The sequence below is a fragment of the Diabrotica undecimpunctata genome, chromosome 8 (genome assembly GCF_040954645.1).
Source record: "Diabrotica undecimpunctata isolate CICGRU chromosome 8, icDiaUnde3, whole genome shotgun sequence".
NCBI lineage: Eukaryota > Metazoa > Arthropoda > Insecta > Coleoptera > Chrysomelidae > Diabrotica > Diabrotica undecimpunctata.
Genome location: NC_092810.1, coordinates 1,169,327 through 1,197,220, shown reverse-complemented (window position 1 = coordinate 1,197,220; position 27,894 = coordinate 1,169,327). Strand labels below are relative to the sequence as shown.

General features: G+C 34.5%; 1 protein-coding gene across 3 annotated transcripts in view; it reads right to left on the bottom strand.

The window, feature by feature from the left end:
* The window catches only part of LOC140448697 (beta-1,4-glucuronyltransferase 1-like), a 142,638-nt gene that overhangs the window by 62,266 nt on the left and 52,478 nt on the right, over positions 1 to 27,894 (bottom strand). For all 3 annotated transcript variants that reach the window (XM_072541807.1, XM_072541808.1, XM_072541806.1), the window contains exon 2: positions 24,585 to 24,626. The gene's annotated coding sequence lies outside the window, so the exon portion shown is untranslated. The remainder of the gene's footprint in view (positions 1 to 24,584; positions 24,627 to 27,894) is intronic.

The following is a 27,894-nucleotide window of genomic DNA, read 5'->3' as shown; positions in this document are numbered from 1 at the left end:
TTCGGCGTTTAAACTATGATATCACTCTTCTAAATTGAGGGTTTCTACTATAGTTGAGGAGATGTTGTGGAATGCAATTTTAGATTCCCCATGTCTCTAATTACATCTTTATCAACGTCTGTTTTGCCTTGCAATTCTCAGAAGGCACAGATTAAAGCAGATATCTGAATTTGGTTTAGAAAATTAGTTTACGGATTTAATAAATAATATTATCAATTTGGTGATCTGGTGATAATCTGAGAATTTGATGATCGGTAAAAAATATAATATAAAACTCGAGCTTTTCCTACAAATAAATTGCCAAACTAGAATTACGCTGGCTTTATACGTAGGTCGATTTCATAAGACGACTTTACGCAAAAAGTTCAGCGACTCTGCAAAAGTGACTTAGATTAGATTAGATTATGTGTGGTCGTTAAGGCCATGCGGCCTCACCACACTTCGACCTATAGAGAGAGATCTTTTGTGCATACCTTAATCTAGTTAAACTCTAGAATGCCAATACTTCTGATAAAGTTGATTAGCTTCCTAGGTGACTTGTTTCCTATGTCAGAGGACGCCAGACTGACCCCTCCTAGGAATTTTAGTCGTTTGCAGAACAGTGCTACGCAGTTGCGTAGTATATGTTCTGCCGTTTCTTTTTCATTGTGACAGAAACGACAGTTCTCACTATCTGATTTGCCCATCTTCTTGAGATGATATCTCAGAGGGCAGTGACCAGTGAGAAGGCCAGTGACCATTTTGATATCTTTCTACTCATTTCGAGAAGGCGGTTTGTTGCAGTAGGCGACACTTTTTGCTTGCCTTTGTCCTGGTGTGTTAGACCAATATGATCTTACTTGATTGAGTTCGCAGGTACGAAGTTCCTCTCTGATGTGGCTTTTCGATAGTCCACAGAAGGGTTCCGGACCCTGGAATGGGGTATTAGCTCCTTCTTTTGCGAGGCTGTCAGCTTCCTCATTTCCTGCAATTCCCTTGTGACCTGGCACCCACATCACAGTTACATTGTTGCGTTCCGCCAGCTTCTTGAGGGATTGTTTACAGTCCCAAACCAACTTTGACTCACATGTAAATGACTTTAGAGCCTTTAAGGCGGCTTGGCTGTCTGATAAAATAAGGACTCTTGCCCTACGGGTGTCTCGGTTGAGACATTCTTGGGCACTTATGTCTATAGCATGTATTTCTGCCTGGAAGATAGTTGGGGAGTGTCCAAGAGATTTAGATAGCCTGAAATTGGGCCCAGTAACTCCCACTCCTGCCCTTTCATCTATCTTAGATCCATCCGTATACCATACGAGTGAACCTTCTTCCACTTTTGGTTCAATTTCTTCACCCATTTGGTGGTTTTTTATGGGTGTTTCAAAGTCGAATTTGACTGGCATAGCATCTGTCGACATGTCCTTAGAATCCAATAGAATTTCTTCTAAGATTTTCAGGTGGCCAACTAGATCTCCAGGTTTCATTATTTGTGTCTGTCGAAGTTTTAAGGCGGTAGTTACTGCCTCCCTCCTTATGCAGAACTGCAAGGGAGGAAGGTTCAGCATCGCCTCTAGAGCTGCAGTGGGACATGTTGACATTGCCCCTGTGATTCCCAGACAAGCTAGCCGCTGCACTTTTTGCAGCTTGGCGTTAGCTGTTGTTTGTTGTGTTTTTGGCCACCAAACGAATGATGCGTATGTGACCATGGTGACTTATTTATTATGCAAGTTGTACAACAGATTAAAATATTATTCTGTTGTTGTTCTAGCCTTAAAAAGGAGGAAGACAGAAAAAATTAAGTGGAGTGATTGTAGATACAATTGATTGGATCACCCGTCGAATGGTGACTGGCAAAATCACTAGTAATTGTATATTTCTCTAAATCAATGTAAAATATATTATCAGTTAAAACCGTATTTTTGTTTGTCTTCGACAGTGCTCCAAATGTTGGGAGAACTTGTTATTAACTGTCGCAAATTCATGAAATATACTATACCGATTGAGTGATAAATCTGTTAGTGGTATTATTTTCTCCACACACTTCGAATTCCAACTAGCTATTGTTTCACGTTAATAAGCTATCTGCACATGGTAATTGGCCATTGTTTTCTAATTTCATGACCCGTTCAAGAATGATAGAAAATTAGACATTAATATATTATAGACTTTAATTTTTCTACCAAACGTAACTCATGGTATTTATGTGGAGAACCAATCAAAATCCTCGCTGTGATTTATATGCCAGGTGGATTGCTATTATAGAGAGACATCTGCGTTGTCCAGTTATTTTAAAAGTCTGTATACGAGCCCCTTCCCATATATCAGTTGGCCCAACGTTAGATTGATAAGAAAATTAAATTTAAGACAAACAAAAATAAAAGCGCAGCGTAAATTTTAGAAGTTTCTTGCATGGAAAAACATTTTTGAATTTCCTAATTATAGAAAATATTTTATAACGTAATAAAAACTATTGATTAAACAGAATAATAATAAATTAAAATAAAACGCATAGAATATGTAATATTAACAAAAAAATGTGAAAGTTTACCACTGAGTTACATCCCCTTTATTTTTAATGACATCCACAATTCTTCGAGGCACAGTTCTTATAGTGTATTTTTATGTATGAGAGAGTAATAAAACAATAAATTATGTATGCAAATCCCTAAACTGTTGATATGGGTGACTCAATGAAAAACAGATATTTGTCAACAAGTTTACAGAAGTATATAGGAAAACAATTTTAAATTGAGTATGACCACAGGTATAAAGGTTGAAGCAGAATAGAATACAATAGTTGTGAGGGTTACTAATCCCTAAATAAGGTTGCCAGTGTCGGAGTGATGGAGGTTAACAGGTACTAATGAATTTGCAAGAAATGTAAGATGTTTATTTTATTGGTTATATATAACCAATAAAAGTTTAATAAGTACCTACCTATTTGCAAAATAAAGTTTAATTCTTTAGATAAAATAAAACGTTTTATTTTATCTATTTGCAAAATAAAGTTTAATTCTTTGCCTATTTGCAAAATAAAGTTTAATTCTTTAGATAAAATAAAAAGTTTTATTTTATCTGAAATGAGTGCATTCCACGAAGTAAGGGTTTCAACAATCAAACATTTAATTCTTTAATTCCAGGAATCTACGACAGTAATTGACTAGATAATTACCTTCTAAACTTATTCCACAGAAAATGTGATAGTGGGTTTTTCCATTTTGTATATAGGAAGGTCCAAGTGGCGTATTCAAAATTCTTAACAGTTCACTAAAAGTAGGTACTTCAGTTGCAAGGTGCAGTTTATTGTGTATACTAGTGTTATGGAAAATTTGGAAGTGCCGTATAAACGCCGAAAAATTGATCATCTAACAGTTAATGAAAAAACATTAATATTTAATTGTTTAAAATCATTTACAGACAAACGTTTATGTGAAAGTGTTGATGAGACCGTTGAGTTAGTTAGCAGTACACTTGGTGTTGGGAAATCTACGATTTACAGAGTTATTAAAGAAGAGAAATGTGGTAGTTTTCAAATGCCACGTAATGCTCCAGGGAAACCAAAATTTCAAATAGAATATCATTTTAAAGAAGGACTTCGACGGAAAGTGCATGAATTCTTCTTTAGACGAGAATTTCCAACATTGGATAAAGTTCTTGTCTCAGTTCGAGATGATAAGGATTACCCAGAAATGAGTCGAAGTACGTTATGGAAACTTTTAAAAGAAATAGGCTTCCGCTGGAAAAAGAATCCCAGAAAGTCTATTTTATTAGAAAGAAGCGATATTGTCATATGGAGAAGACATTTTCTAAGAACCATAAAGGAAATGAGAAACCAAAAAGAAAAATATTTTATCTTGATGAAACATGGATCAACGAGGGTCATACACCAAATAAATTTTGGCAGGATGAAACTGTTACAAGTCAAAGGCACGCTTTTGTAAATAACTTATCTACTGGTTTAAACCCACCATCAGGAAAGGGACGCAGGCTGATAATAGTACACATTGGCAGTTCAGACGGTTTTGTTGAAGGTGGTTTATTAACTTTTGAATCAACTCGTACCGGTGACTACCATGAAGACATGAACGCTGATGTCTTTCAAGAATGGTTCGAACAAATGATAGATCTTCTTCCTAAGAACTGTGTAATAGTAATGGATAATGCAAGTTATCACTCCAGACTTATAGAAGGACTGCCCACAACCAAGTGGTTAAAAAAAGACTTGCAGAATTGGCTGAGTTCAAAAAATATTACGTACCATCCCGGATCTATAAGAAAGGAACTTTATTCGTTGTGTGCCCTTCATAAAGAAAAATTTAAAAAATACGAAATTGATGAAATTGCCAAAAATCGTGGAATGACAGTACTTAGATCCCCACCATATCATTGTGAATTAAACCCGATTGAACTGGTATGGGCACAGATAAAGAGTGAAGTTTCAAGAAAAAATACCACTTTTAAAATTCATGATGTTAAACAGTTGTTTTTGGAGGCCGTAAATAATGTAAAACCTGAAAACTGGGAAAAGGCAGTAAATCACACTATTAAAGAAGAGGAAAAAATGTGGAAGCTGGACAATATTACTGATAAAATGATCGAGCCAGTTATTATAAATCTTGGTTCTGAAAGTTCATCTTCTGAATCTGATTTGGATTTGTAACAAGTAGCTGTAAGTTTTATATTAATATTTTTATTCATCTATTTAACATACCTAAGACGGTTTTAAAAACTCTTTTTCTCTTTTGTAATTTTTAAAAATTAAAAAAAATGTGAATTTTTTAAAACCCTTTTTAATGTAGGCCAGTCAGTTCTAATATAGTGTGTGATAAAAGAGGTCACTTTTGTTTACATACACATAACACTTTATAACACTGAAATAATTCATTTATTTTTTACAATTATTCAAAGTAATTTTTCAATTAATCTTGAGCACGCCCATGGAGTGGTCGGAGCTACCAGTTAAAATTATGCTAATTACTCTCTCGTTCATAAAAATAAACTATACCAAGTTCTGACAAAATTCTAATGTAAACAAATCCCATATTTCTTGCAATTTTTCCTTTAATTCGTTGACGGACCTGGCAGGATGTTTTCTCAAAGCTTTTTCATTTCGCGCCACAAAGTCTCTATCGGGGACAAGTCGAGACTGTTAGAAACCCATTCCAAAAGTGGTGTGCCATGGTCCTCAATCCATTTTAAACTCTTTTTTAAGGTATGAGAACCTGCGCCGTCCTATTGGAAGGCATAATCTTCCGCTGATGTTAAACGGTGCTCTTTTGACCATCTTAGTTTCTTTTTCTTTTGTTCTAATGTTAAAAGTGGCTTTTCTTTAGCCTAAAATAACATGAAATTTATTAAAAACAATTCGTATTAATTTTTTCAACTATAAAACTTACTTTGTAAGTACCAAATCCTAATTTGTGAGCCTCTTGGTGACATGTTGATCTCGAAACGTGTCTTCCAATAACGTCACTCCATAAAACGCTTAACTCCATATAATTTGCTAGACGATTTTTCACTATAATGCGTCTTAATGCCCTTCGATCTGCTTCGATTCTCTCAAAGCTTCTCGAAATAGATGTTCAGAGTACGCATTAAACAGCAAAGGCGAGAGTATGCAACCTTGTCGTACTCCTCTTTGTATTGGGACTTCATCGGATAATTGATTGTCTACTCGAATCTTGGCTACTTGTTTCCTATAGAGATTGGCTATTATTATTATTATATCCTTGTCATCGATGTTTGCGATTCGTAAAGTTTCAATAAGCTTCTCATGCTGTACTTTGTCAAATGCCTTTTCGAAGTCACTGAAACAGGCAAAGACATCTGTATTAACATCTCTTGCTCGTTGTATCAATACTTGTATGCTAAAAAGTGCTTCTCTTGTGCCAAGACCGCTGCGAAATCCAAATTGTACATCAGCAATACCCTCCTCCAATTTCTTGTATATGCGAGCATGGATGATGTTTAAGAATATTTTGAGTGAGTGGTTCATGAGGCTAATGATTCGGTGCTCTTCACATTTCTTAGTATTAGCTTTTTTTGGCAGTGGTATAAATATGGACATGTACCAATCTTTTGGTAAAGTTCCGGTTTCATATATAAGGTTAAATAATTCTGTCATAATGTCAAGTTGATTATCTTCTATCAATTTCAATTCCTCAGCATATATTCCATCAGGTCCTGGTGCGTTGTTGTTTTTTAGACGACTTATAACAGCTACCTCTGGATTTAGCGTAATTATGAAAAAATCAACCTATGTTGACATAAGTGAATGCATAGTCAGAGTTTAGTGAAATTGTTGAAAATGAATAAAAAACCATAAGGGTAATGTTTTTAATAAGTATTAATAAAAATGCCATATTAATTAATATGGGAACTTGCAAAGTAAATTTGTTTATGGCAAATTCCATATAGACTAGGCGGTATCTGTAGAAATTCAGACCATAATGGACATTTTCCATAGGAAGCTATTTTTTTGCTAGAATCCCTTCAGGATGTGCCCAATATCGATAATCACGATATGCGCCAGTTGCAAACCCTGTGCTAAATTTTTTATTTAACAAAATCTGAAAACAATTTAAAATTTCTCATTTTTTTGCTCCTATTTTCGTTTATAATTCGGAAAATATTGATCCTAGTGAAAAAATTATCAGAAGTTAAAAGTTTCGTTATTCAATTTTACACAATATTTCGTTAGCTAGACATTGAAAATTTAATGTTTATTGTTGAAAAAATAGCAATAATTGGAAAAAAAGTACAAAAAAATGAAGTTAATCCTTTAAATGTTTTCGACTTTCTAAACTTGACTTACAAGCTCCATATTCCGCCTAGAAAAACTTTTTAATATGTTTAAGACGTGTGCTAAATTTTGTTAAGATCGGTCGGATAGGTTTTGCATAATAATTTTGCAATCCAGCCTACTGGAAAAAAATCGCAAATTTTCAAATTTATAGTAGGCCCTAAATAAGGCTTTCAGATAGTTGCAAATTTTTTTTCATATAAAGGAAGGCACAAACTTTTAAACGCTTTTTGTAAAATTCAAATCGGTTCACTAGGAGAGCCTAGAAATTTGTTTATAAGCCTAAAAAATGTTTAAAACTTTAAAAAAATTTCTAGGCTTTCCTAGTGAACCGATTTGAATTTTACAAAAAGCGTTTGAAAGTTTGAGCCTTCCTTTAAGTGTAAAAAAATTTGCAACTATCTGAGAGCCTTATTTAGGGCCTACTATAAATTTGAAAATTTGCGATTTTTTTCCAGTAGGCTGGATTGCAAAATTATTATGCAAAACCTATCCGACCGATCTTAACAAAATTTAGCACACGTCTTAAACATATTAAAAAGTTTTTCTAGGCGGAATATGGAGCTTGTAAGTCAAGTTTAGAAAGTCGAAAACATTTAAAGGATTAACTCCATTTTTTTGTACTTTTTTTTTTCAATTATTGCTATTTTTTCAACAACAAACATTAAATTTTCAATTTCTGGCTAACGAAATATTGTGTAAAATGGAATAACGAAACTTTTAACTTCTTATAATTTTTTCTCTAGGATCAATATTTTCCGAATTATAAACGAAAATAAGAGCAAAAAAATGAGAAATTTTCAATTGTTTTCAGATTTTGTTAAATAAAAAATTTAGCACAGGGTTTGCGACTGGCGCATATCGTGATTATCGATATTGGGCACATCCTGAAGGGATTCCAGCAAAAAAATAGCTTCCTATGGAAAATGTCCAATCCAAAACAGATCCCGCCTAGACTAATAGGTGGGCCAAATGATATGGGAAGAGGCTCGTATGTCTGTAACATTCTAATTACCTTCCATCATTTCCTTTATCTTTCTATATACAGAGATCTCCTCATTTTCAATCATATTTTTTTCTTGAGCATTTTCACGAAGATATTTTGTAAAACTTTTAAATCACTCTTCATTTTTATCGCCTAATTAAAAATTCGAGGTTTTGTTTTTTGTCCATATTTGTAGAACAAATACTAACAAAGATCAATAAAAATGAACCATGAATATTAATATTTCGTAAAAATATTCAAACGATGACACATTCTCATCCTAGAATCACGACCTGATGAATGAAACTAATTATTTTTTTCCTCGAGTAAAGGATACTACTATAAATACCTACAAATAATAACAAATTTGATATAAATCAACCGCAGTGATTGAAATCTATCATTACGAAGATATTATACAAGAGTTCGTTCCATCTGCTAACTGCTAAAAATAATTTGTGACTACGTCTTGAAGTTTGCCCTTGGAGGATCATGGGTTTCTGATCACATCATGGACGCTTAATCAAAACAATTTAATGATATAAACGTTTTTTTTTCGTAATTATTCACGATTCTCAAAGGTCGTGTCTGTGATCATAATTTTCTTAAATAATATGAACTTTTATTTAATCGGTTTGGATAATTCTCTTAGAATTCGAAGAGTTTTGGTCTGTTGCGTTTAAAAACGATGAATCAGCGCGACTTAAAAACACTTTCTTGGTACTAGTTACGTAAATTGAAAACAAATACAGGTAATCTTCAATTATTATTTACCCAGCTTTCTGAATGTGTAGTTCGAGGCCCATAAACTTTTATTTCAGTTACTTCTACTGTTTTAGAGCAGTTTCTGTACCAAGTGGTGGTATTATTATTGACAACAAAAAAACAAAATAACGGGTACTATAGTCGTCTGAATATGCACAACATCTCATAGCCCTTTACTCTCTGGACATATTATGTTTGAAAGAAACTTACTTCCGAAAAGAAAATGTCCACAGAATGAAAGACTTCTTCTTCTTCTCTTCTTCGTCTAGCCATTCACGTCCACATCTGAACATAAGCCTCTTCAAGTCTTCCTTTCCATTGTTTTTTATTGTACGCTACTTGTAGCCAATTTTTCCCGGCAGTCCTTTTCAGATCATCTGTCCATCTCATAGGAGGTCTGCCTCTGGGTCTTTTGTGTTGGTATGGTCTCCAGGTTAAAATTGATCTGTGCCATTTGTTTAGATCGCTCCTAGCTACATGTGCCATTTTTGTACCACATCGGTGACTTTGGTTTTCTGTCTTATCCATGTGTTTGTTTTCTTGTCCTTAAGTGATATACCTAGCATTGCTCTTTCCATCGCGTTTTGAGTGACTCTAAGTATATTCATATTCTTTTTTGTGATTGTCCATGTTTGTGCCGCATAAGTTAATATCGGAATAATGCATGCATCAAAAACTTTAGATCTAAGATGTAATTGAATTTGTTGATTTCTGAGTATATAGTTCAGTTTACCGAATGCTGCCCAAGCTAACTTTCTTCTTCTTTTTATTTCTTCAGTTTGAATTTCCCTATTTAGTATTATTTTTTGCCCTAAGTATATATATTCTTCAACTTTTTCTATAACTTTATCGTTTATTATTGTCACGGTGTCTTCGGAGTGCATGACTTTTGTTTTGTTTAAATTCATTTTCAGTCCTATTTTAGAAGATTCGGTATGTAGTTCTAAAAGCATGGTTTGCATTTCTTGTAGGTCAGTAGCTATCAGGATTATGTCATCTGCAAATCGTAGATTACTGAGGTAGCGGCCATTGATGTTTATTCCCTTATATTTCCAATTTAGGTTTTTAAAAACGTCCTCCAAAACTAAGGTGAACAGTTTGGGTGATAAAGTATCTCCCTGTTTGACTCCCCTGTTTAATGGTACAGGGTTCGTGTGTTCATTTTCATTTAGGTAGTATGTAGCTGTAGCTTGGTTCATAGTTTCTTTTATTAAGTTAATATATCTGCTGTCTATTCTACAATTTTGCATTGCGTTTATTACGGCCGTGTGTTCTATGGTATCGAAAGCTTTTTCGTAGTCTACAAATGCTAGGAAAACTGGAAACTTGTATTCGTTCCATTTTTCTATTAATATTTTTGTGGTTAACAGGTGATCGGAAGTTGAATAGCCTTTTTTAAAACCTGCCTGTTCATATGGTTGGTATTCGTCTAATTTCCTTGTTAGTCGAGTAGTTATGACTTTGGTGAGTATTTTAAACAGGTGTAACAGTAGGCTGATGGGTCTGTAGTTTTCCAATTTTCGACTATCACCTTTCTTGTGTAATAAGATTACTTTAGAGTTGTTCCAGCTCTTAGGGACTTTGCCCTGATGTAAACAACTGTCCACAAGCTTAGTTACAATTGCAATTAGTTCCTTACCTCCTTCTAATATCATATCTGTGGTAATATTATCTTCTCCTGCAGCTTTATTTCTCTTCATATTTTCCAATGCTGTAGTTACCTCTGAAATTGTTACTTTTGGCATTATTTCTGATCCAACATTTTTTATTAATTTCCGTGCTGGTCTCATCTCATCATCTTGTTGATGTGTTCTGTAAAGTTCTGTGTAAAATTCTTCTATTCGTGTCAGTATGTTTTCTCTAGTTGTGATTTCATTTTCGTCTTTTCCCATTAATGATATCATCTGACGTCGTCCTAGTGTCGGTCTGAGGCATTTCATACTCTTATTTTTTTCAATAGTTGTTGTTATTAATTTTTCGTTTTCTTTTCTTTTTTGTTGTCTGATTCCTTTTCTAATCTGCCTATTAAGTTCTCTATATTCGTTGGTTCCCCTTTTGTTAGATTTATTTAAGATCTTCCTTCTTTTTATTTGTTGTAATATTTCTTTGTCTAATTCATTGTATGTTGTTTTTGGTTTTTTCAGTTGCAGAAGGCTTTTATTCACTGTTTCGGTAATAAGGTTATTCAAATCATCAATATCATTGGAGTTTATCTGCTGCATGCTAACTTGATTTAATGCATGCGCTATCTTTTTATTAAATTCACTATTTTTGATTTCTTCAGATGTCCATTTGTATCTTTTTTCATGTATTCTTTTTCTTTCTAGTTTTTTGTTAATTATTAGTTTTGTTCTTATTAGTCTATGATCGCTTCCTAGGTCAAACTGATTTAATACTGATACGTCTTCTACTAGGTTTCTATTCTTCGTTAGGATATAATCTATTTCATTCTTTGTCTTTTTATCGGGGCTCATCCATGTCCATTTTCTGCTTGGTTTTTTATTGAAAAAGGAGTTCATTGAGTACATGTTATGTTCATTCATGAAATTGAGAAGCATTTCTCCTCTATCGTTTCTTTTTTCGTAGCCATAGTTACCAATTAAATGTTCGTAATCTTCCTCTTTTTTGCCCAATTTAGCATTAAAATCTCCTAATAGTATTTCGTAATTTGCTTTATTTGTATCTATAGCTGTTCTTATTTCATCATAAAATATTTCTACTTCTTCATCGTCTTGGCTTTTGGTCGGAGCGTACATTTGGATCACTTTCAGAGTGGTTCTTTTATTAATCCTGATGATGAGATATGCTACTCTGTCTGATATGGGCTTGAATTCTTCGATACACTGTGTGAGGCTTTGTTTTACCAAGAATCCCACTCCCGTGTATTCGCCACCTTTATGCATAAAATGTGTGCCATTTTTTAGTATTATATACTCATCACTTTGAAGACTCATAGAATGAAAGACTACAATGAATTATTTAAAAACCAAAACGTACAGCTGGTTTCTAAAAAACTGATACGACTCTTAGTAAGATTTGATCATTTTGAGCAGTGTATTTGATTGGTGGACATTGTATTATATTTATTATGGCAGCAATACTACATTCAATATAGCTAATGGCAATTATTACACCATCGTTATGTAGCCCAACTATTATTCCTTATCCACAATGGACAATTCTGGATGACTTACTAGGCAGTGACCACTTTCCTATAAAATTAAAGAATTCGAGTATAAAAAAAAATATCAAACGGAAAAAATATCCAACACAACGGAAAATAAACTACACCACAAATATAAATTTTCTGGGGATGATATTCGACGAACGTCTATCATGGAAAAATCATATCGAAAGTCTAACTATTTCATGCCAAAAAAGCTGCTTAAATTGATAGGATCCTTAGCAAATAAGTCTTGGGGATCTGATGGTCTGATGCTACTAAGAATTTCAGTTCATCATATGTCTCAAGAGCATTAATTCCTGCTCACAAAAACACTTGTATTTTTTTTTACTCCGCTAATGTAGCTCGTAGTTAATGCGGTTATTTTCTAAATAAAAAACAAACAAACTGAATGTATCAACTACTATGGAGCTACTAACACTGCACACTTGCACAGACAACATTTATTCTCAACTAGATGTTTTTCAAAAAAAAAAAATAGAATCAACCATGGGATCATCTTTATCTCTATTATTAGCAGATATATTAGTTGTTCTCCGCAAATGGAGACATCTTCCCATATTTACTTTCTTGTCTATTTTCTCCTCTATTTAATAAGAAAAATTACGTCTCTACATGGTCAGAGCCTTTGAAGCGACGACTTCAGCAATACCTTTTGATTTTGTAGTGGAAAATCGACCAAAACATTCGGCTCTGATGGCTGATATACTCACCTCCGAGCTACCTAGAGTAATTTTCTTGTAATTATTATAAATTCAAGTGCTTTATTGCGATCGGTTTGCTTTATTTATCTTTTAATTCGGTTTTGTTACATAGACTTTGTTTCAAGCTATAATGAAACCGAAAGCCTACCGCCAAATCCATTAAAAACACTATCATCTACTCGTTTAATTGATATGAACAGATCGTTATCGCTCTGCACCAGACCATTTTAATTGAAGTCGAATTAAAAGCGTCTCCCACGGGAGAAACGACCGCCGTATCTCGATTCGGCTAATTGATGCACGGCCAGGCATTAAAACGCCAAAAAAAAGCTTTACTGACCAATTCGCACATTGTAGAGCTCTTCAACAAATTGATATGCACTTGAAAATGTGCCTGCTAGTAAAATCCGTCTCGATCTCCGCAAAATGCGTCTGTTTGTATGGGACGGATGATAAATTATGGAAATTGATGGATTCAGATCCATTAGACAGTGAATGTTATTCATTAGCGGTTGTTCGCACGTTTTAAATTCAGAATTTATAACTATGTTATCTGTTTTTATTACGATTTTTAGAATACGTTGTGTCGAGGATGAGAAACAACGTTTTCTGGTTCGAACAAAGACATTTGTACAAAAAAAACTTTTTTTTGTACAAAAAAATGTGATTTTCATCACAATCACAACCAATAATTGTGGCTTAATTTCATAAAAAAACATAATATTTAATATAACAGACGGTTCATGTAAACTTGGAAGCAGCCTTTCTTTCAACCATTTTACAAACATCTCCGTCTTCATGTTATCGTAATAATCAGCCAATTTGGATTTTGACAAAAACACAAGATTCGCTTCATCAATAAAACCATGTTTTCCATCCGCGTGCAATATAATATGTCCCTTTCCTTCAGTATCGGTGTGTTTCTGGAGTTACTTTAAATGAATAGTTTTTTTTCCAGAATTATATTTATTATTAAGTACAATTTATATTGATTCGTTGCTGTACTTGATAGATTATTAAATGATCTAACCTATCGTAACATGAGTGGTGAAATTCCATTCCACTCGATATAAATTTTCAACTATGCCGATATTGCAATTCTTAAAAAAAATGAAGGAAGATATTTAACGGTACTTCTTGGGGTAAGAACCCACCGCTGCCTGCCTGCATAATTTGAATATTATCATTTATCAGTCAGTTGAGAAAAAGCTATTACCAAAGTCGGTCGCAAATCACGTAAGCTGAAATCGTTAGCTCGCAAAATAATCGCTTCCCTTATTAATATATTATATTTGTAACTAAGTAGTTCGCATCGCATTATTATTCATAAATATTATCAAGCCAATCATTTATAGTAATCAATGTTTCCTAAAACCGCAGTTATAATTTTCATATGAACAGTTCATTTATTTAAACCATCAGTGTTGCCAGTAGTTCGCTTTGAACATAGAAATGACATTTCGCTAAGCAATTCTACTTGTAATAATATGTAATAGTGAAAATAGCCTCAGTGAAAAGTGTAGTGAAATATCCCATATCACAGTGTTTTCGGACAGATATCAGAAATTGCTATTTAATCTTAGCATTAAATATAAGGTAGTGTTTAATCTGTATTTCATTCTAGCCCTCGGTTGGTGGTCCTTCGTCCTTCAATTCTTTAAATGAGCTGTTTTCCATTCCAGTGAGTGTTCTCTTCGATTGCTTGGGGCTTTTGAAGCACCCCTTTTGGTGGTTCATTTGTATGTTTCTAACAGCTCAACTGCAATAGCCCTTCGGAATGATAACTGGACAAGTTTTCCACCATCCTGTTTTTGTATGAGGTATGAATTCTGAACACTTTTTTCCTCGTATAGTTGTTCGATACTGAGCAATATTCTGGTTGCTTCTATCAACTCCATCCATGTTTTCATTGTACAGCTGTACCATTGAATAGTTAAAAGCAACTCTCTCTAATTTTTCATCTCTTTTGTTGTTTTTAGGTGACATTCTGGAAGTCTATTTACTCTTATGTTACCTGTACCTTTTATGTTTCTGAACTTCAATTCAATTCAAATCTGCGTATTTACGAGCAACACTTGACCGTTAACCTAAATGACTATATTGTGGTGATAGACTTGAAGTCTTGTTGCTCCAACCCAAAACTAGTAACCCCAGCGAATGGGATTTCCCCGGATAAATTGTTTGCCACTATGGCGCCCAAAATAGGGCACCATAGCTTCATCTATACTGTGTTTTTTTTCTAGTAGAGCATATTCGAAGAATTTTTTGTTAAGAGATTCGAAGATTGGTCTCATTTTAGAGAACTTATCTGGCTTATCTAGTTGGGTGTTATGATTGCAGTGAATATTTGTCATGATATATTGAAACCGATCTCTAGATATAAGTAGTAATACAGAATTTTGTTAATTTTTTAGGTTGCTGTTCAACAAAGTCCGCTAATGACTTACCATCATCTGAATCAGATTGATTTGGCTCTACATTAGCTCGAGACTCTGCCCTTAGTTGACATTCAGGTAAATTCGATCTATTTTCAAAACCACGGATCTATCCAAGTTCTGGATAATGATGGAAAAGGAATATTCACTGTTATACAAAACATCTCAGCTGAAATTGCTGCCATTCTCATCTACATACCTGTGCCAGACAGCTTTCTCCACATTGACTGCTATAAAAACAAAATATCGCTCCAGACTTAACATAGAACCTGATTTAAGGGTGTCTCTTTCTGATAATATATCAGCAATAATTAATATACTGACTGCAAGTGTGCAAGCAAAAGGTTCACATTCGTTTTTAAACTTATATGTACCTATTTTTTTTTTTAAATAAAATGTTAAAATAATTGCTTGTCATATTTAATGCACAATTTAATCATAAATATTATGTTAAATGCATAGTTTGCTCTAATATTACTTTCTAAAATAAATAAACTCTTTATAATTTACGAAATAAAAACAGCTAAGTACAACATGGAGAATAAAAATTTCGTCCTGGACCAACCTTTGCACTTATTAATTTAGTGATTTTTTTTCTAGGGTCACTCATAACTCTTTTTTTAATTTTGGGGTCGCAATATCAAAAAGGTTGCGGACCGCTGGTCTAAGAGATTTATTTATTAAGAGCGGTTTTAACATCCTATCCCCTGATGTATTGCTACAAAGTATGCAATAATGTTACTCAATCTTTACTTACTTTATGTCCACTTGCAGTTTTTTCATCCTTTGCGATGTAAGTACGGTAGGCATTTTTTTTCCAATACAGTCCCGTTTCATCAACGTTAAATACTTGATCGGTACAATGCCTTTCTGCGCGTTGAGACCTTCCTTGGACCACCAGCCTCTCCATTTTGTGATCACTTCGACAGAGATTACCAAAGAACAGCAAATGTCCAAAGTAAATAGGATTAGAGAGAAACTTATTGGGTTTGTTTGCGACATCCGGGATATCCTAAGACGGGCTAGACAAAGACGCAGGTAGTAGAGAGACCACACCAGTAGAATGGAAGATGAGACGCTCGCAAAAATTGCAAGGTCTGAAAAACAATACATCGAGACTACCTGGGAGACCTCCAAACGATGGAGGTCCAAACAACCTTTCAAATTGGATTTACTTACAGGATTTTAGTAGAAGGTACGTTGCTGATTCTGTTGTTTGTCATTTACTGATTTATTAACAATACAAAACACTATACACTTGATTAAATGAACTACTTTGCTCTTATATCGTACGAAACGCAAAAGAAAGAGAACCAAAAATTTTTTGTGCGAGAAAAAAAACAGCTGTGAACGATGTTATTCATTGAGATACTTGACGAGCCTGAGGAAGGAAGTATCTGAATGTCAAATAGGTGTAGCCTTTGACAGCATAAGGTAATCAGAGATCTGGCAATTTACAGGGGTGTCGGTAAGTTCATTTAAAATAATAGAAATTTATAAAATTATAGTTGGTTTTCCAACACAGAATATAAATGAAACGAAAGGTTATATTTAATGTGAGTGGGTACTTAGCCACCTTTCCACTCGACCTAAGAAGTCTAACGTGGCTATTTCGCATGAGGGAAATTATTGAAGAAAACTCACATAGTACTCTAAAGTAAAAATCATAATGACGAATATTAGGCTGGTGTGCTCTCAAACTTTTCGTTTCGTAAGTTAACATCCTTGTTAACTTATAAAATGAAGTGTTTCATAGAAAAGATAGCACAAACCATTTATCGTTTTAGTTATCACCTTTTCCTTGAAAATTCTTCATGCTCATACTGAAAAGTCCCACTTTCCACGCTGGTAGTGTTGTAATTTCTATAGCATAGATAATTTAATGTCTACCCACCGTTTTTCACGGCTAGTAAATCCGTATTTAACGCATAATTAATCTCGGTGTTTTAATTTATGAAAACGATCTGAAATAATCTCGAAATAAGGCAAGGACGACGGTTTCTTAGTATGAATAAATCTACGCGTTAGTTTTGTAAAGAATTCCACTTTCACCGAAAATATTTTCAACACACGCTTTGGAATTAATATTAATATGTATATGTTTGTGTTCAAGATGAGGAATCTCGCTAGAACACCCGCCCAATACGATTTGCATCGCTAATATTCGTTACATTGATATAAGAAAGCGAACGACGATGATCAATCATCTTTTCTTAACACTTTTTTATTTCCTATCTTTTTTTTATTTCTCTTTTAATTTACATAGAAAATACAAAAATACGGTGGTAGTCTAAGCACTTCTGATATTGTTTAATATGAGCAACTGCTTTTTCCGCTTAATTTCTGTAGAAACTTTTGAGTACTCTGGTATACGGTTCCCAAAGATCTGCCACTCGAAAGAACAATTTTTACAGAATTTATCTTAGAAATCTTTTCTCGCATAATAACTTAGATATGATGGTTAGAATAAATATATGATGAATAGAAACGAATTGATCGACAGTAGTGAACCGATGTCACGAACCGTTATTCTATGACGCTACCCGTGACGACGCCATCTTGTGGCGATATTTCCGTGACGCTCGCCTCAGTATTTTACTATAGAGAAACAAGTAATACAACGCCAGTATATAAGCTTAGCCTCGAAAACGAAACATTTGGCTTACAATTAGTAAAGGGAGAAGAATGGGACTTATTTCAAAGAACTGCCGCAAGAAAATTGAAACGAATATTACAACACAAAAAATAAATTAAAAAATTAAAATATAGAACGAAAAATGGCAGATTGGATGAAATATGGATCAGAAAAATTGAAAAGAATGATAAAAGGCATTTGAAATACAATGTTTAACAAATATATTAATACGGGGAAAATACCGGATGAATGGAAAACAGGATATTGATATAACCACATAAGTACCTATCAGTTGACATCAGGAATGTCCTAAGTATGTGAATTTGTCCACCACTTCGAAGGGAGAGTTATTAACCGTGAATTGGTGGCCGATGTTTCTGGCTCTATTGTGTGGTGTTGATGCCATTATCTTAGTTTTATCTTCATTTACTTGCAGGCCCATATTTTTTGAGGCATTTGACAAGATGGTATACATTTCTTCTAGCTTGCTTGTTGTGCGGGCAACTAGGTCAACATCATCTGCGTATGCCAAAATTTGGGATGATTTATTAAAAATGTTTCCTCTGTTGTCTATTTGGGCATCCCTGACCGCCTTTTCCAGAGCTATGTTGAAAAGGAGACACGCCAGCGCATCTCCCTGTCGCAGCCCAACATGCGTTTCAAATGCCTGTGATTGTTCGCCCTGTATTTCGACTTTGCAAACAACTTTACGCATTGTAGCCTCAACCAATCTTATCAGTTTATCGAGGATGTGGAATTCATCCATGGCTTCATACAATTTATTTCTTAGGACACTATTAAAGGCCGATTTAAAATCTACGAAAAGATGGTATGTGTCGATATTGAATTCATTGATTTTTTCCAGTATTTGCCTTAGCACAAAGATCTGGTCTGTTGTTGATCGACCAGGCCTAAAACCACTTTGATATTCGCCAAGAAGCTCCTCTGAATACGCACTCAGGCGACCATATAAAATACTCGAAAATATTTTGTATGCTGTATTAAGGAGGGTTATTCCCCTATAGGTTCTACATTCCAATTGATCACCCTTTTTGTGTAGCGGGCAAACGATCCCAATACACCACTCTTCCGGGATTTGTTCCTCAGTCCACGCTCTCAGTATGATTTTATATATATATATGATTAGTCAGAGTAGAACCTCCACATTTAATGAATCCCGCGGGCATACCATCACTTCCTGGAGATTTATTATTTTTTAGGTGTTTTATTGCATCCCGTACTTCTTGAATTAATGGAGGCTCCAATGGTATATTGTTGCTTGCTCCTGGGGATGGTTGATTTGGATCTTCTACTTCGATAGTAAGCAGTTCTTTATAGCGTTCCACCCACCTTTTCAAACTTTCTTATAGAATGCTCTAAATTCTTTCCTAAAATCTAAAATCCTCAAGTCCAAAATAACAAATACCGAAATGAATGCCAAACCCAAGAAACTATTCATTTAACCAGTACATACAAAGGAGGTAAAACCATGTGCGATAACTATAGACGTGGTTATAGTAACACCAACGTTCTGCAGGCTGTACGGAAAAGTAATAAAATAATTAATTGACATGCCATAAGAGATTAGTTTCAGAAACTTTTTAAAATGTCAATATTTAAGAAATCTTTCAGATATAGGCAAGGAATATCAACAATAGATAAAGAATAACAGGACAATCCTTGTTAAAGGTATTCAAAATGATGGGGGTTGACAAAATCAAAGTGATTTTAGGTACAGCAAGAACTGAAGCATAAGTTTATAAAAATTTATTTGATGCTTGGACCTTAAAATTTGTCCTGTATTAGAAAATTTTAAGAAAGTTTTGACTGTATTGTAATGGATAGTTAATTAACATTCGAAGAAAGAAAATAATTTTTTTGAGCTAAAACGCCCAAATTTTACTCCAGTACCGGTTTGTATAGGCATTTTTAATTATGTATCGTTCTGCTTCTGCATTGTCTAATAATAAAACGTTTATCAAATTAATTCGATGTTGAAACCTCTAATTGCCGTTTCATTCCATTTTATCCCGTTGTTGCTAAACATAGTTAGTCATGCTTTTTTTGAACCGTCCTTATAGGGACGGTTATTCTTTAATATCGATCCGTTGGCCAACTACTTGATATTCAACGTTTTCCTCAACAATGCCTACACCATCTTACATAAATATAATGACAGGAATTGAGAAATTTACCTGCGAAAAAATAGTTTAATAAGTTGCATTAAAGGAATTGTTGTTTTTCGTTTTGTTTTTTTTTCTTTCTTTTTATGCAATACATTTAAACTGTAGTCCACGCGCATTATTTGCAAAGTAGTAAATAAAATGATAACTCTATAAGAACAATAATAATAATAGAGAATAATAAGAGAACAACAGTACCGCGATATCAAGTTGGAAGCGGAGTTAGGGATATAGGTGAGCAACTGGATAAAAAGGTTGCTAATTTAAGAACTTATTTTTAGGTACAGGCTGAGACATCTACTTTACCTCGAGCAATTTGCGCAGTAGATGATACAAGGCTGCTTAAACTGAGGTAACAAGAAATGTGCATCAACTACCTGACCAAGCAAGAAAAAATATACACCTAGATGAGTAAACCTCTGCAGCGACTTCTCAATAAGATCAGCCAAGAATATGTCGACAATACAGAGTCGAACTATTGGTTGACATCAGTAAAGATGTTTCCCGAGATTGAGGGTTTCCACTTGCAATTCAGGATCAGGTTATCCCAACTAAAAATTACCTGAAATATATTGTTACAGATCCTCAAAAATGATAAATGCCGATATGGATGCTAAGCCATGATGAAAAATTCATCTTTGAAAAATATTGGTCAATGAGAAATATAAATGAACAACAAAGTTATATGCTGAGATCCGAGAGCCAAAATATCGATATGCAGATAAAGGTAACACATCAAGACGTAGTTATTATCATGCATTTTATTTGGAAAACTGGGGTCAGAAAAAAATAAGAGTGTGCAAAAGATTTGTCATATCCACCATTGGAGTTACTAATAGATGTATTCGAACGGTTATTGGGAAGACGGAAAGTGGCTTTATAAGCAACGATTAAAGAGGTAAACATAGCATGCATAAAACATTTTGTAACGAAACTATGAACAGAATTTGTAACCACCTTTCTACAATTCCGACAATGGAGAGCCACTATTGTCGAAGTAGTAGGTCAAAAAAATATATCTTCTTCTTCTTCAGGTGTATCTCCGCTACGGAGGTTGGCAATCATCATAGCTATTTTAATTTTTGAGGCAGTAGCTCTAAATAGTTCTTTTGAGCTGCATCCAAACCATTCTCTCAGGTTCTTGAGCCATGAAATTCGTCATCTTCCGTTCTATCTTTCCTTGCATTATGAGTCGCAGGATGCCATACTTCTCGCCCCGCATCACATGTCCGAGATACTGTGACTTTCTTTCTTTAATTATAAGTTCAACTTCCTTCTCTTTACCTATTCTTCTCAGTACTTCATTGTTCGTAACTCTATCTACCCAGGAAACCCTCATAATTCTTCTATATGTCCACATTTCAAAGGCGTTAAGTCGTCTCATTGTGTCTAGATTTAACGTCCATGATTCCACTCCATAGTATAGTACACTGTATACGTAACATTTTAAAAAATATATAGAAGAAGGTAAAACATTGACAGCTCTGTACAATGATTATAAAGCTGATTGCCAAAGAGGCAATGATGAATTTGTAAAAATTGGTTTATATCGTAATCTTTTTAATTATGAATTTAACTATGTATTCTTTTCTACTAAAAAAATCAATGTCAGTATTGTGAAAAATACAAAAATTGGAGCAGTGAAGGAAAAATAGCCCTAGAAGATTCTTATAATAACCATCGTAAGGATAAAAACTTAAGCCGGGAGCTAAGCTTGACAAGGAGAATGTAACTAACAAAAAGTTGCTTGTTTTGACCTACAAGCTGCTCTACCGACACCAAAAGAAGACGTTTCCGCTTTCTATTATAAATCTAAGCTGTCAACATATCATTTCTTTATATGTGAACTTTAGAAAAAGGGACTGGGAAATTTTCACAGCTATGTTTGGCACGAAGGAGAAGACAGTAAAGTTGCCATAGAAATTGGTTCGTGCCTATCTATAAAAACCGATTCTGATGATTTGAAATTCATATTTTATTCAGCCAATTGTGGTGGCCAAGAAAAAACCAAGTAATTAATTTCAATGTACCAGTACGCTGTAAACCATTTCAAAATTTCTTCTATAACTCATCGCTATTTAGTTGTCGGCTATACTCAAAATGAGGGTGACAGTTGCCACTCTAATAGAAAGAAACATCACTAAAGCTTTAAAAGGAGAGCCTATGTATCTACAGACTCATTACGCTATGCTAATCCAAACTGCTCGTTGCAAACAACCATTCGAAATACACGAATTATGTCATATAATGATTTTTTTGACCTAAAAAAGTTAAATACTAAAACAGTGACAATTTTCAATGAAGATGTCCAAGGATAAATGCCGATATGGATGTCAAGCCCAAGAAACCATATAACATCTTAGAGCTGGGCTGCCAGGCGTTTGTCGGTACTGATTATAAAGATTGCCATGACTCAGTAGAAAATATTATCCACCAAGAACTAGCTGACAAACTGGGACTTCTCCAAACCGACCATCTTCCTTATTATCAATACGTCCCTGACAGAATGCTTGAAAATGAGCGCACTGTGCTCACAGACCAACCAGTGGCACATAATAGACAGACAATTGTGGTGGCCAAGGAAAAAACAAGTAGATACCTAATTTCAATAGATCAGTACGCTGTAACTCATTTCAAAATTTCTTCTATAACTCATCGCTATTTAGTTGTCAACCATACTTAAAATGAGGGTGACAGCTGCCACTCTTTAATAGAAAGAAACATCACTAAAGCTTTAAAAGGAGGGCCTATTTCTCTACCGACTTATTACGCTATGCTAATTCGAACTGCTCGTTGCAAAAAAACCATTCGAAATACACGAATTATGTCATGATTTTTTTTGAATTGAAAAAGTTAAATACTAAAACATGGACAATTTTCAATGAAGATGTCCTTCTTCTTCTTGCAGTACCGTCTCCTATCGGAGGTTGGCTACCATCACAGCAATCTTTACTTTGTTGGCTGCAGCTCTGAACAACTGTATTGAATTGCACCCATACCACTCCCTTAAATTTCGCAACCAGGAAATCTTACGTCCTACGTCCTACGTCCCACATTTCTCTTTCCCGAGATTTTTCCTTGGATTATGAGTCTAAGCAGAGAGTACTTTTCTCCTCTCATTATGTGGCCCAGATATTCCAGTTTTTTCGTTTGTATGGTTTTTATCACTTCGCATTCCTTCCCCATCTTCAGCAGAACATCTTGATTTGTTACTCTTTCTGTCCATGGTATTTTCCACATTCTCCTGTAACACCACATCTCGAATGCCTCCATGTTTTTGATGTTTATCTTTTTCAGTGTCCAGGCTTCCATGCCGTACAGCAGAACGGAGAAAACATAGCACCTTAACATTCTCGTTCTTAAGTTTATATTTATGTCCCGGCTGCATAGGAACTTTTTCATTTTGACAAACGATTGTCTCGCTATCTCTATTCGCCTCTTGATTTCTCTTGTCTGGTCATTAGTATCAGTGAAGCAAACCCCTAAATATTTGTAGGACTTAACTCTTTCAACTAGCTGATTATTTATGGTTAAATTCACATTGGAGTATAGCTTCTTTGTTACAATCATGAATTTAGTCTTTTTGATGTTCAGTTTTAGACCATACTTTTTGGTATGGGTGTTTATGTTTTCCATCAAAAACTGTAAATTTGCTAGGTTATCTGTTACTTTTAGCGTGTCATCAGCGTATCGTATATTGTTAATTAACTCTCCGTTAATGTTCATACCAATGTTTTGCTCTAGAAGCGCTTCCTGACATATTATTTCGCTATATATATTGAATAATAGTGGAGAAAGCACACAACCCTGACGCACACCTCGACGAATCTCAATTTCTTCGGTTAACTCATTATCAACTTTGATTTTTGCTGTTTGTCCCCAGTACAACCTGGATATGATGTTAATGTCGCGACTGTCGATGTTTTTGCTTCTTAGGATTTCATACAGCTTTTGGTGTCTGACTTTATCGAAGGCCTTCTCAAAATCTATGAAACCTACGTAAAGGTCTTCGTTTACATCCAAACATCTTTGCATTAACACACTCAGACCAAACAAAGCTTCCCGTGTTCCCAAGAAGATGTCCAAAGAAATACTTTTCATTTCAACGATATTTGTGAAATTCATGTAAAAAAAAGCTCTGGTACTCACTACTACTTTAAAACTTCATTTGCACAAGAGGAGTACAGATCAGTTGATACCATCAAGAAAAGATTTAGAAAGCACGGATATTAAAGAACTAGAAAAAAAGAAAAAAGTCCTTATTAGCCTCTGTGAAGACAAGAGTGTTTGACCAATTTACGCTGATTTCTATCGACATTTAAAGCATTGTTAACAAAAAAATGTCAGTTTTGTCTTTGCCTTAATCAGCCTTGAAAGACAAAATGTTGATGTGCAATAGTGGCACAACTCAAAATAATGGTTGAATTTAAAAGTCTGTGTTACAATTCATTAAAGGCTACCTAATGCTCTCCCAAATACACCAAAAGTTATTTTTTTCAAAAATCCAAATCCCTGTAGTAAAACAAATAATATTGGCAGACAAAGCTTAAACCAATGTTTTGAAAAAAATTACCAATTTTTGTGTTGTGTCACTATTGCATACAGCCGACGATCTACGAATAAACTAATAGGAAATACCTTACTGAATAATATTTAACGACCATACTTGATCAAATCTTTAGCGGAGCGCATTGTATAACAAAAAACTTTCAGAGTGCATTTAATATGAGATCTCGTCTAAATGTCAAATATCTGCAGGCCATTTAGTTAAACAATCTCCTCATTTCGTCATAATATCTTTTTTGTTTCAAAAGGAAATAGAAGAAACGACAATTTCATTATTATCATTAAGTTTAACATAATGTCTTAACGGTTTTAATACTAACATTAACTTTTATTGCATTCCTCTTACCTAATCCCAAGACGATCGTATTCGAGCAAGAACTGCAATCATCTGAAATAAAAATCGAGTAATTAGACGAACGGTTTATATAATGAAACTTAACAAATCATATTAAAATATATTATTACTCTCGCACCTGGCGTTCTTATAGACGACAAAAAGTACTGAATATAAAATCAAGTGACTTGTAGAAGCTTACGAAGAATTAAGCTGTACCAATCCATTTTTAAATGGAAAATTTGGCGCAGTTAGAAATTAACAATGATAGGAAATTACTAGGATATCAGGATTAGGAAGATGATGCAATAAGTTTTTAGTGCACACATCGTTGCATGTCCAACCATACATTTAAAAGAGACTGATGATGATTGATAATTTGTCCTATTTGGTATTTTTGTTCCAGTGACTCATCCATAATTAAGTAGTCCCTGCTTTTAAAAAGAGAAACTATTTTTTTGTCGCATATAATTTTTCAAAAACATATAAATTTGTTGACCTATGTACTTATTTTTCTAGATCGAAGATTATAAAATCGTCGATATATTTCACAGGACAGATTTTATTGACCCCAAATGTTCTTTGTCTCGGAATAGGACAAGCCTAAGGTGTCGTGCAGATTTCGAGATTTCGTTCATGTTACCACCAATTTTAATGTTGAATGTTAAACTGCTATTAGAGTTCCTGATGTTATTCGAAGATCTGTTATTTTCTAACTGCTGGTAAAAGTAAAAAAAAATGATCAGAGTCGGGTGAATGTCGACATTTACGATTTTCCTAAGTTGTTTTTTTCGATTATCTCACTAAAATGATGATTTAAGAGCACAACAAGAAAAATTATTCAATATCTTTGATTTTTGGGATGGCAGAATAAAAAATAGGGGCACTTGAATCCCGTCTCCAACTAAGTATTGAATTATGATATAAACTTTTATATTTTTTCTCATATTTATATTCTTCTCATAATCCCTGTTCGTATCTGTGGCGCATCCAGGGAATGGGGGTTTTGGGGGTTAAAGCCCCCCCTCAGGGCATATAAAATAAAAAATACGTAAAGAATAGTAGGAAAATGTAACTTGTCTTTCACACACAATACAAAAAATCCAAAACGCTAATTGAATAATTAAATTACCACTTTAAATATGTAGAACACAATAATTATTGTATAAATACACAATAATTAATAATATTTTTCATTATATTTAGATATAGATACCTAATATTAGGCTTATGACAAAAGTAGACAGAACGAATCTGTTGCGAGTAGCATGCACCTACAGGACTGTATCTGCGGCGGTCTTGTGGACCATCACAGGTTGTGTTCCTCTGCATGTGTTAGCAGTAGAAAAGAGATATCTCTATGAGAGCAGAGAGCGTTTGACAACAGCTATAAAAAAAGGAGAAAGGGAAAGATCAATGGAAAGATGGCAAGAAGAGTGGAACAACAAGGAAGATGTTGCCCAGTGGACCAAGATGCTGATCCTGAGCCGAAGCGACTGGGTAGATTGTCTGTTTTAGGGCGTATCTTCATAGGTTCAGAAAAAACAGATAAATGCCTATACTGCGAATATTCCGACATTGTTACTCACACAATGCTGAAGTGTAATAGATGTACAGTGAAGAGAAACAGAATGTATAAAGAAATAGGTATGAACCCTGTGACTGTAAGAGAGTTAATCGTGAAGATGACGGGAAGTATGGAGGGATGGAATAGTGTTCACGATTACATCAAAACAGTCATTATAAAGAAAGAAGAAGAAGAGAACCACCAACCGGGCCAACGACACAGATAAGATCTAATTACTATTTTAATGGAATACGGAGAAACCGAAATTAAACACCGAATTAATCAGGGACGTAAAATTGTAGGATGTCTGAACTCCTTATGGTGGGATCGCAACATTCCAAAAGGAACAAAAAAAGAATAGGGCAAACCATGGTTGAACCAGTTCTTTGTCATGGCTCTAAAATATGGACACTTAATGCAGATCTGAAGAGAAGATTGTTGGCAGTTGAAATGGTTTATTTGAGAAGAAGTGCTAGAACATCAAGGCAGGAAAGGAAGACCAACGAATCTATAAGAAATAACATGAATGCTACAAAAACGGTCATTGACAGAATAGAAAGAAAAGGTTCAAAATGGTTTGGACACATTGAGAATGCCTGACGAACGTTGGCCCCAAAAACTTCACAAATGGAAGCCACCTGGAAGAAGAAAAAGACCTCGACACTCACGGAATGAAGGAATTAGAAGAGCGATGGAATCGAGAGGTTTGGAGGAGGAGCTTGCCTTGGACCGGAAGGATTGGCGGAGGATAACGGGAATACGGCGATAGCCTTCTCCAAAATGTATTGTATTTACAAGTTGGAATAATGTCAAACGTCAATAAACTTATTTTAACCTTCAATTGTGGTTTATTCCCATTAAAATAGTAATTACTTTAAAATGCCACAAGAAAATAGCTTCAGAACAATAGATAAGATCTAGATAAGAGAAGGGAGTGTTCCAAAAATGTCGTCATCCTTACAGCGGCCACCCCACTTTCGGAGTACGGTACGTGGGACAGTCAACTACGCACAAGTAAGAGAGGGTGGTTTTAGTTGGTAGGAAGGATAATAGATACCTGAGCTTTGGCACTGCTATCTTTAGTACTTTAATTTAAACTAAAATCCAAATTTTAGGGACTCAAAATGGAGGTAGCATAAAAAAATTTCAAAAACCCCCTGAGACAATATCTGGGTGCGCCACTGGTAGTATAATATAGTTCAAATAATAAAGTTTTACATTACTATACAGGATTTTTATGACCATTTCTATTTCGATACCAATATGTTCAAACTAGTGTTCAAATTAATTGCATATTTTAAACATTATTTGCATATTTTAAGCACATTCTTGCATTTTTTACAAAAATATGTGGATTAAAATGCGCAATTCTTATCTTTGCGTTTTATCCGCTATTTAGTAATGAAAATTACTATGCACTGATGAATCTCTGGTCCATTTTTGTGTAATGTAGCCTCATCTCCAAAGAGCACATAATCGAAAAAAAATCGGTAGCTATGTACTTGCTGCTGAGACCATTGAAAAAAATTAATCATTTATTCTCTACAAGGTCTTTCTACCTTTCGAAAAAAAAACAGTAAAAGGAAATATTTTGTTCGTCACATGCAGCGTCCACCTCTACAACGACTTTGTATTTTGACGACCACGATCGACGATCCAACCGCCCCGATCTACCATCCAACCGACTGCTTAACAACCGTCGTCAATGAACCGCTTTTGAAATAGTAATTGCGAACCAAAAGTTAACTAACCTTA